Source organism: Protopterus annectens, chromosome 13.part0 (genome assembly GCF_019279795.1).
Source record: "Protopterus annectens isolate FY-2018-M chromosome 13.part0, PAN1.0, whole genome shotgun sequence".
In the NCBI taxonomy this organism is placed as follows: domain Eukaryota; kingdom Metazoa; phylum Chordata; order Ceratodontiformes; family Protopteridae; genus Protopterus; species Protopterus annectens.
In genome coordinates, this window is record NC_056747.1 from 876,103,588 (window position 1) to 876,119,341 (window position 15,754).

The window sequence follows — 15,754 nt, forward strand, 5'->3', positions numbered from 1 at the left end:
TTTGTAAACTTATTATACAAAGATTCCTGATACTGCAGGAATACTACCTTTTGTTGTAAAGCATTTGTTACTGCGCTTGAGGTAAAAAACAGTTTGTTTTACATTAAGAGGATTTTTATGTGGTAGTGGAAGCAGAGGGCTGACTCAATCCACCCAAGTTGGCAACTGCTGGTGGAAGGCTTATTGTTTGTTTATCTGATTGGCCTTAGGACTTAACTATGTAAAATTCTTTTATCCTGCTGATATTTCTATATTTGGGAACATTTCTCTGGGTTGTGAACTTATTTCCAAGGATTCCTGATACTGCAGCAGTTCTGCCTTTTGTTGTAAAGCATTTATTAGTGCACTTGAGCTCAAAGCCAGTTTGTTTTACATTAAAAGGGTTTTTTGTGCCTTCTGGTGGAGCAGAGGACTGATTCAACCTATCCAAGTTGGGAACTTCTGGTAGAAGGGTTATTGTGTGTTTATCTGATTGGCCTGAGGGCTTAACCGTGTAAGAGACTGTGGCCATTTATTCAGAGCTTCCCTGTGCCTGGTCTGGATACCTGTGACTACTACCCTATATGAGGGAGGGTGGCGTAATGGTTAAGGTGTTTACCTTAGAAACACAAGATGCAGGGTTTGATTCTCATAGAGGGTAATTGGCTAGGCTTAAAAATGGCCCATGAGGGCAGTTAGCCTTGTAATAATCTATGAATCTATGGTCTGGATACCTGTGACTACAAGGTCTTAGGTTAATCTAAAACCATCTGTGGACCTGAAAAGCTGTTATAAGTATTTTTTTGTACTTGCTCAAAGTGCTATTTAACTGTGCTGCATTTATTGATTTTTGTTGAATTTTTCACTGTTTTCAGCCTACACTTGTTAAATAAATGCCATCTGTTTGTTACTGTACTACTATTAGATCATTTTAATAGTATTCTGATATTTTCTAACCTCCTCTGATATTGCAAAAGATGTTCTGAGTTTGCCAAAGTTCTCCAAAGTTTGCCAAAAATATTTCTAAGTTTTGCAAAGTGTGTCTGTGTTTGTAGATGTTCTCCTATGTTTGCATGAATTTTTTCTGTATTTGGGAACTTTTCTCAGGGTCTGTGAACCTATTTCCAAGGATTGCTGATACTGCAGGAATTCTGTCTTTTGTTGTAAAGCATTTGTTACTGTACTTGAGCTTAAAACCAGTTTGTTTTCAATTAATAGTTTTTTTCTTCACTCTAGTGGGAACAGAGGGCTGATTCAACCCATCAGAATTGGAAACTGCTAGTGAAAGGCATATTGTATATTTGTCTGAATGGCCTGAGTGCTTAACTATGTAAAAGTCTTTCATCCTTCTGGTATAAAAGCCTCACATTTGAACAGTGTGCAAACAAGGTTATCCATGCCTTGTATAGTAAGCAAACCTCTTAAGTTGAAAATCCTCTATAGGAAATGCCCTCCATAGTCTCCCACTGTTCATAGCTGCTCAAAGAGTTGCCAGTTTGCACAGAGGGCAGCCCACTGCAGGTTAGCTAATAGTATACTACTAAATATGTTCACTTAGACCTTTAAGTGACTGTAACATACTCCTTCCCAACTACTAAGGATCTGGTATAATGGATTGGGGATTACCTGTCCTCTCTGTTTCTGGCCTGGTGGATATAGGCATCCTGAGGTAGTGTAGTAACTGTCTCATGTTCACCGACAATTTAATTTTGGAAAATACAAGTACAGTGTATGAGTGATGTAGATACACAATGTCATTGGAGGCAAAGCTCTCACATACATGCACAAAAAATGGAAACCAGGTTGTCAGTTACAATAAAACATTCACTATCAACACTAAAAAACAAACAAATAGTCCCACACATGCAAAGGTACTCACATGTAATCTATCCAAACCTCCAAGACCTCCTAATAGCATCTCTCGGTGGCCCCAAGCATACTCAAAAAAGATAGCAACTTACACAACACATAACTCTGAAAATCATTGTAGCACTGCTTCCAAACCCATAAGGCAACACATTAAACATCCAAACATTCTAGTTATTAGGGATTCCATTGTAAGACATACTGATGTCCCTCTTACCAAGCTAAACAAGGAAACGATCACAGTGAGCTGTCTGTCTGGAGCCAAGATCCATCAGATCATGCATGCATTTTGATCTTTAAACCACAAGTAGCAGTATGACACAGTCATAGTCTATGTGGGCATAAGCAGCCTAAGACATACCTCACTGGACTACATGAAGAGAGACATGATGGAGCTCTCTCAATATGTGTCACAGGCAGGTATGAATCTAACCTTGAGTAACATCCTATTTTCATCAATGATGATGCCACAGTACCAGCAAAAATGATTGACTTCAACAATTGGCTTTGTTTCTGATGTCACAACAAGGGAATCCAATATCTGTCAACCTGGGGAAACATGACTGACAGACGATGATGCTTTATCAAAGATGGTTTTCACTTGTCACCACTTAGCGTCTGGATACTGGCAAAAACTTTATGTATCCCTTTAGTACCTTTTTTAGGGGTCTATGTTATATCAGTGAATGCTTAAAATAGCGAATGATGTATAATCGACCCTTAAAAATCAAAACCGCAAAATGCTGAACACATGAAGCAGCAATTTTTTTCCTAGGGAAAAAAATCACTGCTCCATAAAAAAAAAAACAAACACAAAATAAAGTGGGGGGCTTCACCCCCACCCCCGATGTGGAGAGCTGTGCTCCTCCACACCCACTACTTAAATATATCAACTCCGAGATTGCACTACAGTAGAGGAAATGGCAAAGTCCCAGAAATGGCCCAGTGATTTTTTTTTCCCTGGGGAAAAAATCTCTGTTCTGTGTGTTCGGGATTTCATGGTTTTGATTTAAAATGGTCGATAAAACAACGTTCACTATTTTAACCATTCGCTGATATAATAGGGAACCTTTTTTAGGCCATGCCATGTTGTTAAATCCTCCAACATAACAAAAATCATCCACGACTAACTAATGGAACTGATGCTCAACACTAGGACTTTAAATAAAAAAATGCACTGCCTGCAAGCACTCCCCATGCAGACAAATGTGCAGTCACAGAAATTTTGTTCAGAACCATGGAAAGTACCCTGGCTATCAAAGGCTACAATGCCTTTCATACATTTCGATCCCCATCAGTCCAGGATAAAACAAAAGGAAAGGGTGTCCCAGTGTTCATTAAGGAGAAGTACACTGCTAGACTGGTCCAGGAAATGACTTGCTTGAGCTGGTCCATGCCCAACTAACCAAAGGTGTGACCCCCTATCATATCCTTGCTAGCTACAGATCCTCTAATATGAGTCTGGAAAACCATACCACTTACCTAAACATACTGGAATCTCTTAACATTCAGCCAAACACCATACTTATGGATGACTTAAACTACCTCTCCATAAACTGGGAGACTTATATGACTCACAATTCACTTGCTCGGAGGTTTATATATTTCATCAAAGCAAACACTCTGGAGCAACCAGTTAGCTCCCCGACTAGAAGTACAAATATCCCAGACCTAATACTCAGAAACATAGAGAGATGCTGCTCCCTCCCGTCATTAAATCCTCCCTGGCAAGATCTGATCACATAGATCAGCCTGCTGATGTCCTAATTGGGATGACTTTGACAGTACAGTACAAAGTGTGCATATTGTTAGATGTAGCCAGCGCAGAGACAAACTGATAGGGAAAGCAGTGGTAGGGAGACCAAGACAAAGCACCTCCATCTGGGAATGAAAATGTAGCCACTTCAAAATGTAGTTTTGACCCAGGATCTGAGCCTCAATGGGGGAAAGGTAGTGGCTTTCCCTCAGAAAGTGATACTTTTAAGGGAAGAGTAAGTGATAGTTGTCAGCCAGAACTTGAGACATCACTGGGAAATGGAACTAAACTTTGTTTGGAGGGTGAGCTGGGTATCGTCACTAAAGAGTAGTAGACATAGGCTCAGCCCTTAACCCTACTTTACAGGACTTAAGAGAGGTAGTCAAGGGGGATCCAGATACTCAACGGCAGAAGGAGTCTATATAGTGAGAAATGGGGTTGTTGTACAAGAAATGTAACCCTGAAGGAGGGCAACTTGGAGAAGTAACGCTGCAATTGATAATACCCAGAACCTAGTGACTTGTACTTCTGGCTGTAGCTCATGATATTTCTTTTGCAGGCCACATGGGCATAAAGGTAAAAAATGATGGCTTATGCAGAATTTTTATTTGTCTGGCATTGCAAAGGATCTATCAAAGCAGTGCAGAATCTATGAGCAGTGCCGCAAGGCTGGAAATGCTGGAGACAAAGCCAAGGTTGCTTTGAAGACTTTGCCTTGCTAATGAGGATCTGTTTCAGAAGATAGCTATGGATATTGTGGGACCTCAAGTTTCACAGATAAAATATATATCCTGATGGTGCTGGATTATGCCACAAGGTGCACAGAACTGGTGGCTCTGTCTTTACTGGACATTTTCAGTAGGGTAGATTTTCCAAGGAAAATACTGACAGGTAGAGGTATCAGTTTTAAGTCAGACCTGCTAGCATACTCTTTAGGATTACCCTTGCCATCCATGGACAAACGGTCTGGTTGAGGGGTATAACTCTACACTGAAGACCATGTTGAGAGCATTTGCAGACCAATTCATGAGGGGATGGGATATGTATATATGCCTTATCTTCTCTTTGCATACAGGGAGATGCCACAGAAAGCCAAAAGTTTTTCACCCTTTGAACTACCACATGGACATATGTAAAAGGGGCTTCTGGATTTAATTTATAATAATGAGGAGGTTGAGTGCAATTCCCATATAGAGTCTGCTATAAGGTTTGCAGAATGCAAAGGACTAGCCTTAGGGAGCTTATGGGGATGGCCCTGGAACACCTAGCCCAGGTATAACAGCAGCAAAAGGCATGGTATTACAGGACAGCAAGAGACTATTCTATAAGGCAACAGGTGATGGCATTATTCATGTGAGACTCAACAAGCTGCAGCAACCTGAGAGGGCCCTTTCACCATTATGAAAAATGTGAGTGATGTCAACTACATGATAGAGTTGCTGGGCCAGATACCAAAATACAAACTCTGCCATGTTAATATGATAAAGTCATACAATGACAAAAGGGCCCTTGTACTTCGTAACTTCAGTGAGGTGCAGGAGGCAGAGGAGGGTCAGGAGGTAAACATCAGTGATGCTTGGTCCGACCTATTGGTAGATAAGGTGGCCCACTCCCCAAAATTAACCCCTAACCATGTTGATGAAATCCAAGCATTATTGCAGGAAAATGAGGAAATGCTTACTTTAATCCAGGATATTCCCACCTGGTGAAGCACCATTTAGATCGAAGACCTCAGGGACCAATCAAACAATCTTCTTAAAGAATTAGACAACTTCTAAAAGAGGAATTGAAAGAGTTTTTAGAAATGGGAATACTCTGCCTCACTAGTGTTGCTGGCATCAAAGAAAGATGGTAGCATCTAGCTGTTTGGACTACTTTAAACTTAACAGTCACATTGAGTCAGATGCCTACCCAATGCCCAGGAGAGAGGAAGCACTAGAGCACCTGGGTGAGGATAAGTATCTAACTATGATTACCATATCCAAAGGGCACTATAAGGTATTGTGGACACCCGCAGCCAGGGAGAGATCAGCATTTGTGAGCCCATTGGATTGTATGAGTTTACAGAAATGCTCTTTCATATAACTAATGCCTTAGCAACCTTGCACAGGCCAATTGATCTCATTCTTGCCCATCTGGATGGCATTGCCATCTGTAGACAATCCTTGGATGAACATGGTGCAACATGTCAGAGAAGTGCCAGGCAGACAACAAAGGGCAGGATTGGCTAGCAAGCCTAACAAGTGTCATGTGGGTATAGCTGCGGTATCTTATCTGGGTCACACAGTAAATGGCAGAAAGAGTACCCCAGAGCCCACAAACGTTTATTCTCTTCAGGTATTGCTCACCTTTGTTACCAAAAAACTGGTCCATTTATTCTTAGGGAGCAGACTATTATAGGAAATTTGTTCCCCAGTATAGAATGACAGCTACTATTATTAAAGGCCTTACCAGAAAAAAATTGGTCAAGTAAGGATGACTGGACCCCAGCCTCTGAGCAGACATTTTGCAACCTCAAAGATGCTTTTAGTAGACCCTTTGGATAAACCAGTCCTGGTTATGATCAGTAATTCATTCTACAGGTAGATGTTTCTTGATATGAGATGGGAACTGTACTTCACCAGGTTTTGTCGGAAGGAGAAGAGCACACTGATGTGTACTTGAGACACAGACTTCATCCCAGGTAGGAGTCCTGTGCAGCCATAGAGAAGGAATGTCTGAATATTGTCTGGACTTTGTCCAAACTATACCCCTACTTACATGATAGAAAGTTCACTGTGAGTACAGACCATAATCCTTTAAATGGCTGCATAGAGCAAGGGGACAGAGTGGAAGGCTTCTTAGATGGGGTTTAGCCTTGCAGTCCTATAATATGATGTCCAGCAATAATATGTCAATGCAAACAGTATTGCAATTGGGTTATCTAGAAATGGTATGAGATAATGTAACAAAAGTCTGCACCCTTGTCTTAAACTTTATTTCTTGAGGGAATACCTCCAGATGACTTGCATGAGGTTGTCAACGGGGAAGAAATGTAGAGCTAGGATAATGCTAGTTTAATAGAAAGAAAGAAAAAAATGAAGACGGGTTAATGCCAGGCTAAATGAAACAGTTAAAACCGCAATGCATTTTTTTCATATTTTCTTTCCTTCATTTAAATTTTGAGTGGTGTTTTCATAGTTACTGGAATATTTGTCTTCCTGAATATCAAATATCAGAGAATGCTTTTGGAATGTGTTAAATCTCCAGATGTGCTGGTTTCTGTTGTTAAAATAGGAAACAAAGATGAAAGACTAGGAACTATTACCTCATACTTTGATGCAGCTGCTATAATGACTTGTCATTAAGATACTGGGGTGGGGGGATTCAGGTTCAAGGAAAGCAGATGTGGATGTACATTGGTTGATTACTATAAATATTAAAAAAACTGGTCTAGCTACTTGTTTTTCCAAGCAGCAGGATGCTAATGTCATGGATGCTAGGGACTAGGGCAAAATATGCTGTATAACCTTGTATGATGTTAGACACTAGAAAAAGATGGTGGTGTTGTCTTGTTGTGTGGAACTGTCTGTGAATGCTTATAAGGCTTTCTTCACATATATCCACAGTCTCAAGGGAAGCACTCAGATCTGCTCAGAACTGGTGATCAAGGACACCACATACACAAACCCTGTAGATATAGCCAACCTGCTGGCAGACAAGTTCAGTGAAAACTTAACTCCTCTGTCCCCCCATCAGTAAAACAGGACATCCACAGTACTTGCCTCCCTCCCCTTATCTCTAGGGAGCAAGTCATCACTGCCCTCTCAAGGCAAAACATACAGCCTGCATGGGACCCGATAACATCCCAGGCTGCATCCTACATGAACTCAGGCAGGAACTTGCAGCACCATTAGGCACCCTATTCAACCAAAGCCTCTGTACTGGCTTCATCCCAGCCAATTGGAGGACAGCTACTGTCATCCCTTTGCACAAAGGTGGAGCATATTGGCCACCTTCAAATACTTGATCCCACACAGTTTGCTTTTGTCAAGGGGAGGCTATGCTTGTTAAATTTGGTTGACTTCTTTGAGACAGTCACTGCGGCCATAGATGGGTGGAAGATGGTGCACACCACCTACCTTGACCTGGCCAAGGTCTTCGATACTATTCCCCACTCAGGTATAATAGATAAACTCTCTCAACTACGGATCAATCCATATGTTACCAGATGGAAAGCAAAGTGGCTGCCTGATAGAACCGACCTAGTCAAAATAGGGGAAGCCACTTTAAGTAGTAGACCCGTAACAAGCGATGTACCCCAGGGATTGGTCTTGGGGCCTCTGCTTTTTGGGATATACTTCTCAGAGGTGTAGGCCAAATCTAGTGGGCTGTGGCTGATGAAGTATTAGGGTTACCACCTGTCCCACTTTGTGAGGGACAGTCCCTCTTTGGGCAGTTGTGTCCTGCGAAAAAACTGAAAAAATGGCAGATGTCCTGAGATTATTGTACGAAAATATTTCCTAAGTTTTCTTTCATATTTTCATAAGACAGTTATTTTTTCTCTGAAACACCTAAATGTTATAAGAAATAGCATAAGCAACTCAAATGTTACACGAATAAGCTTTTATTTTGGCAGAAAGGTGAAGTTCTATCATTTGTACTGGTCATGGGTATGTTTTGTCTTGCTAATCTGACATTTCTACAGTAAATGTCCCACTTTGAGCATTTGAAAAGGTGGTAACCCTATGAAGTATGCAGATGACTGCAAGCTGGGTGCTATCATCAATTCCCCTAGTGATGTAGACATCTTCCAAGAGGGTCTCACCCAAACAAATGACTGGTGGCAGAAACATGGCCTCAAACTGAATGCCAAAAAAATGCATCATCATCCTGTTTGGGGAGAATGATGTCCCCACAAATTATCATATTGATAATAAGGCACTAAGTACACAATCCGTCATGATGAACTTGGGCAACAAGGTTGATAGCAAACTGACTTTTGATCACCATATTGCTTCTGTTGTACAGAAAACTTTCTGCATGGCCCACCTCATTAGTAAGGGTATCTCATCCAGAGACAAGTTGGTCATAACATCCCTGTATTCTTCCTTTATAAAACCCATTATTGAGTACAGTGCCCCTTTTGACATGTACCTCACAAAGCACATGCCGCAGCTGGAGAGAACACAGAAGTTCTTCACCCGGAGAATCCATGGCCTCAAACATCTGCCCTACACACATAGGCTAAAAACCCTGTCCCTCTACTCAATCTCCTACAGACTTCTCAGAGGTGATCTCTGCCTGGCATACAAAGTAATCTCAGACCCCGCCCTGATGGGACTGCTGCATATCCGCAAGTCAACATGGTCTGTGACATCAATAGAACTTGTTGGCAGGACAGATTTGTGTCCCAGAGACTCCCCCTTTTGTGGAATTGACTCCCTCTCCACGGAAAGCAGAGTACCTCATTATCCCTTTTTAAGCACAACATGGATAACTGGATGGGGAACAGAAAATACACCCCTGGGATTCCACCTGTGTCCCTGCTTGACAGTGGCATAGGGTGCTGACTTGTTGGAACATGGGCTAAATTCTTAGATTAGTACTAGGCTAACTGCCCTTGTGAGCCATTTTGAGCCTAGCCAATTATCCCCTGTGAGATTCAAACCCTGTACCTTGTGTTTGTAAGGCAAACACCTTAATCATTAGGCCACCCTCCCAACCCAAAAGAATGACAAGGTTTGAACCCAGGACCCTTTGCATCATAATCAAAGTACAGAATCACTAAGCCATGACAACACTGGGCCTCAGGGCCAATAGCCTAGTAACTTCCTATGATCCTATGATCTTATTATTAATTTATCTGCAGTCAGTATTTCTGAAGTAAGCTTCCTCTCCTGTCTTGTGAACTTTGGTAAGTGGAGCTTAGGATTGTCTGTATGCATCCTGTCTAGTTTTATTACATTTTATTTGATTTCTTTTGTATATCAACCTACATATAATTTATTCTGCACTTTATTTTTTATTACTTAAATACATTTTATTATTAATATTTAAGATCTAGTGGCTGGTATATATTTATAAGAATGTTTTATTTATCTGAGGAGAGGAAAATCAGGATTTACATTGTTGGTTAAGAAGCTGTATAGCACACATCCCCATTGTACGTCTTATGATCAGCTTCCAGTGAAAGAATATTAATAGATGTATTTCGTATTTGGTTTTATTTAAAGTGATTTGTCATACTTTTGCAAATGTACTGGTTTTGTTTTGTATGGGTTGCAATAACAGTACTACATACCGTAGTAATAACTGTCACATGTGTTTTCTATGATGAAATTATGTATTTTGCAGCTGAAACTGTCAAGACGGAGCTTGTGCTGGCATACTGAAACTTAATTTTCTGTGAAACTCTATTCCCAGCATCATGTCATGTTAGGTAACAGTGCTACAGTGGAGCTGAAAATACTGAAGTGTGAAGAGCTTTTTTCAGTGCCTTGCTGTTATTTTTTCCTGTGTTTCAACTGTGACAAGACAAAAACATTGTAGATGCAGTCACATTCACTTTTTAATTTGATCAGTATTCCACTAAGTGTTTTACTATTTTACACAGCAGAACTTTTGAAGGAGTTAAGTTTGTAAAATGCTGAAATAGGTTGTATCTTTGTGTTGTACTACTGGTAGCCACATGCTTGTAGTTCATTTTTAAAAATGGTATGAATATTGTGTTTTTGTGGAAATAGTTACAAATGTATGTATTATTTTCAGGTGTCTAAGCCATATGATGATGTCAGTTGTGCTGCGTGTACCTCTCAACTGTCTACAATATTGCAAAATGTCCCTGACTCAATTTTCATTCACATGTGGAACATTAACACAGTGCTATTGCATATTTTGTACTTGACTCCTATTTGGACATCACAATCTATCTCCATGACCTACTCAAAGCACTATACTCATTCTACTATCACCTCAAAAATAATTTCTGAAATAAGCCTTTGTTTCCTCGTAAACTGCACTACATACCTGTCCTGCAGTTTTGTACTACATTTATATCAGAAATGGGGGAAAAACAGATAATATCATATGCAGAAGAATTTAAATAATGAGTGTGTTAGAATGCCACGGTGGTACAGCGGTAGCGTTGTTACCTCACAGCAAGAGGTTCTCCCATTCGATTCTTGGTTTGGCTTGTGAGTGCCTTCTGTGTGGAGTCTGCATGTCCCCCCCATGGTTGGGTAGCGTTTGAAAGACATGTGTGCTTAAATGGGTGTGCCTTCGTTGAAGGTTGGGCATCGAGCTGGCACCTTGGCGTTTTGTAAAAAATCTACTGCCAATCATTAGCGAACCGGAGTTCCGCTGTGGCGACCCCTTACCGGGAAAAGCCAAAAGACAAACAACAATGAAATTTCAGTGTGTTGCCAAAGAGCAAGTGTGTGTGTGTGTGTGTGTGTGTGTGTGTGTGTGTGTGTGTGTGTGTGTGTGTGTTTGCACAATATCTCTCAACCTTTTAGAGCAAGAAATCTGGACAAAGCCATAAATAAAAGTGGGACAAAGGCCCAAAAATTGGGACAATTTTTAAATATTGCTCTTACAAACTCAGAAAGTTGATAAAATAACAGGTTTTGCATTACCAAGAATGTTCTGAAGGATATGAAGTCTGTAACTCAAATGTATGTCATTAATTTCTAATTTCAATCTTTAATGATTTACCAATAATTTGCCAGAAATCCACAATTTTATGAAAAACAAACTTATGAGGCCAAAATCTGGACATTCTGTGAAAATCTGTACAGTTGAGAGGTATGAATGTGCACACTTGTGTATAACAATGTGTGAGACACAGTTTCTGTGAGATCATTGCAGTGCTCATTTCTAATTTCATATCCATAGCTAACTGTCAGACAGATACATACCATTCACCAACTTATCCTACGTACCAGACAAAAATGCTTTACCCATAAACATACTGCTGCCACTCAAAACAATAACCAAATGCAACAGTGCACTGCTGTGAATCAACAGGGATAACAGTATGTGCAACCACAAATTAAAGCAATGCATTCACCAGATTAAAACATCTAATTTACTAATCACCAGCAAAATAAATTCATTATATCCTAGCAGAACCCATACTATTTATAATTTCCAAATGCCGTTCACTGTCATATGGCACTGTTGTCTGAACATCCTGCTGAACTCATATAGGGATCATCTATTTATGGGTTTAGAACTCCAACATCAGAAGTTAAACAAATGCCATGGAAATCTGGATAGCACTGTTATTACTAGAAGAAAAAAAACATAAAAAACAAACAAACAAAAAAAAAAAACACCTCAGTCCTCAGAATCACTTTCACACACTAAACTGACAGACTTAGTAGAATGCATTACATAACATAGGCTCATAGGGAAATACTAAGCTAATTGATCTGAAGGGCCAGTTTAAGCCTAAGCAAATAACTCAATGTCAGAATCAAACACTGTACCTTGTGTTTACAATGTGGAGACCTTACCCATTATGTCAAATCCACAAAGCTCAGAGGGCATTCTACAGAGAACTGCATGGATGTGTTGCATCACAGAGTAAAAAATAAAAGAAAAATGGAAGATGATTGCAAACTATGACACAGTTATGGCAAAACCAAAGAAGCATGCATTGCAATAATGAAACCACCATGAAGGTAAGGATAATGACAAATCACTTTACGACCAGCAGGTAACTGGAAATCTCTGGCTTTTTTCCTCACAGCTGGCTGTACTACTGTCCAGGATGAAAGCTGTGGGTAATTGTTGAATTCTGACAGCCTTCCCTGAAGCCAAGTGTGTGTGTGTGTGTGTGTGTGTGTGTGTGTGTGTGTGTGTGTGTGTGTGTGTGTGTGTGTGTGTGTGTGTGTGTGTGTGTGTGTGTGTGTTTGAAAATAATAATTTGTATAAAAGGCAGTTACTCTAGATATAGAGTTACTGGAGAACATTGGTTGACAGAGATAGCAAGAGAGAACAGTAAAACAAGTCCTGGGAATATTGGCCCAAGACAGTTCTATAAATAACCTATATGTAGCCCAGTCCAGATTTAAATATTGGAAGCCCATGCCCATTATGCTATTAGAGCTAGGTTGAACTTTGTAAACTAATTATTGACAGATATATTACTGCTCAGTGCAGGGAGCCACAACAAAATATCCACTTAGTTCAAGCACTCCTTACCCATAAAAACACTGATATATGCAGCATCATAGAGACATGGTCAAAGACCATTGAAAGCACTCCATTAGTACAGTATTTTAATGACTATTACATGGTCACACTTACCACATTGGGCAAAGGTACTAAAGGTGGAGGGTGTCTCCATATTATTAAAAACATTCTTCATCTCCAAACTTGTTAGACAAGATAATGACCTTGAACTCCTTCATGTCCAGCTTACTATTCACAAAACCCTTATCATGACACCTTCTTTATCCCCCTTGGCCCATACATCTTAGGTAACTGGCCTAGATCACTCACCCTTCCATAAGAATCCCTGTGTATTAAGCCAAGCACTGTTCTTATAGGAGACTTCAATTACCACTCCATAAACTGGGGGACCTATACATCCTCATGCATGTTTGTCCAGAGATGTCTGGACTTCATCAATAAAAACTCCCTGGACTAGTTAGTCCTCAATCCAACCAGGATAGATGAAACCTTGGACTTGGTCCCTAGCAATATGGAGCAGCTTTGCTCATCATCAACTGAAACTTCCTTTCAGGTCAAATCAGACCACAAGTCAATCACACTCACCATAAGTTTGAGACCTAAAGCATCTTTAAATAGCTTTGTATTCAGAGATTATGCACAGTTTAATCAACTGAAAGTGAGTGATGACCTGGCTAAATTCAAAAGCCCTTTCCATCTTGTTATTTCTGATTATGAAGAATAATTCAATGCCAAATTCTATGAACTTGTGAATAGTTGCATAAAAAAATCTGTTCCTCTTAGAAATAAATACACTACCAAATTTAAAAATAAACCTCTATGGTGGAACCCAAATATAAATATGCTCAGTAATAAAAGAAAAAACTCATTGCATGCAAAAATAAATCTAATTCACAAGATGCAAAAAATGTTCTTTCTGAATTAAACAAGGAAATCCTGACCCTGATCAAATCAATCCATGCTAGATATGAGGCAAAGATAGCCACCAAGGTATAGGATAACCGCAAGGCCTTCTCAAATTATGTTACATTATCCCTGAAACTATGATCTTAACAGTCTAAGCTAATTATACATGATATCACATACTTAGAAGCAGGGAAAATTGCTAATCTTCTAACGGACAAATTTAGCTCAAACTTTGCCCCCTCTTCTCCACAATATCCTCACACCTACACCGTTTCCTCAAAGCTCCTAAGAGCTAGTTCTCAAAGTGCTATGTAAAGCCAAGAACACTACTTTTATGAGGCCAGGTAACATGCCAAGCTGCCTGGTCAATTTAAAACCTGTTTTCAGGGATCAGTGGACTCAAGTAATTATAGACCCATAAGACTGATCAGTATCAAGTGTAAAGCTATAAAAAAGATCATTATGGAATCAGTAAATATGGATATAGGCAATCTACAGACTCTTGACTCAACCCATTTTGGATTTGTCAAGAGCAGGTCCTTCTTACTTAATCTGCTTGACTTTGAAAAAGTTATTGAAGCAATAGACAAGTGCAAAACTTTACACACCACATATCTAGACTTCACAAAGGTATTCAACACCATTCCCACACCCTGGTATCATAAGTAAACTCTTCCAGCTAAACATCAATCCTTATATAACTCACTGTATAGCTAACTGACTCTAATAGAACCCATGAAGTTAGGGTAGCCAGATCTACCTCCTACACAAGACCCATCTCTAGTGGTGTCCCCCAGGGTTCAGTCCTTGGGCCAATCCTGTTTTGCATTTACTTCTCAGAGGTAAAAGCTAATGTTAAGCAGTTTGTGTGTTACCAAATTTCCAGATGGCTGCAGACTTGTTGCCTTCATAAACTCCCTAGAGGACACGAAAATCCTCCAAGAGGACATGTCTAAAGAATTAACTGGTGTCAAAACCATGAATTAAATCTAAATAGTAAGAAGTGCATAATGTATCCATTTGCAAACACGACTCCATTTGCAACTATCACATGTAACACCCCCCCCCCAAAAAGAAAAAAATGATGCTGTAATTAGGGATCTGGAAAATTATGTTGACAATGAACTGTTCATTGATCACCATGTATCCACTATTATAATTAAGTCCTTTATCATTGCACAGCTTACATCAAATGGTATTGCATCCAGATCCAGGAATGTTAATCATTCCACTGAACTCGAAACTCATTATGCAGATCATAGAGTGTGATACCCCTTTTGGTACGGACATGTCCAAACACTTGTCATGACTGGAAAGATTACAGTGCTTTCTCAATAGAAAAATCAAGGGCTTAAATCATAAAAACTATGCAGACCATCTCAAATCCTTGTCCCTGTTTTCAGTATCATATAGGCTATGTCTCTGTCCCATGTATAGAACTTCAACAGACCCTATTCTGGTCAACGTATTACATATTTGCAAGTCCAGTAGTATCATAAAACCTGCTCAAGGGATCTCAGCCTCTTTTGCAAAATAAGATGTTGCTGAGGGTCAAGCCAATTGTTATAAGCAACAGCTGCAAGGCAGCAAACCAGCACTTCTGTGGAGCCATCTTCCAATCCATATTAGGCAAAGTACTTCTCTTACTCTATTCAAACACAGTTTGAATGGATGGATGAGTAACTGCAAATTCTCCTTTAGTTTAGCAATCTTGTCCCTAACGGATTGTGTTATCCCATCAACAGGTTATTCATATGCAAAATACAAGGGATAAAAACTACCATAGGAATGTAAGCCTAGGCTTCTTAAGATGTTCAGAGATCAATAGCGTATTGAGTAACTCTTGAACCTATAACCCTATAATTAGATTTATTTGACATCCTTTTGGTATGTATCATACAAAGCACCTCCAGCAATTGAAGAAACCTCAGAGGTTTCTAACAAAGAAGATCAAGGGACTCCAGAATGTACCTTAAACAGACCAATTAAATTCACTGTCACTATACTCAGTATTGTATAAACTTCTTGGGGAGACTTATGCCTGGCTTACAGAGCAATCTCCGACCC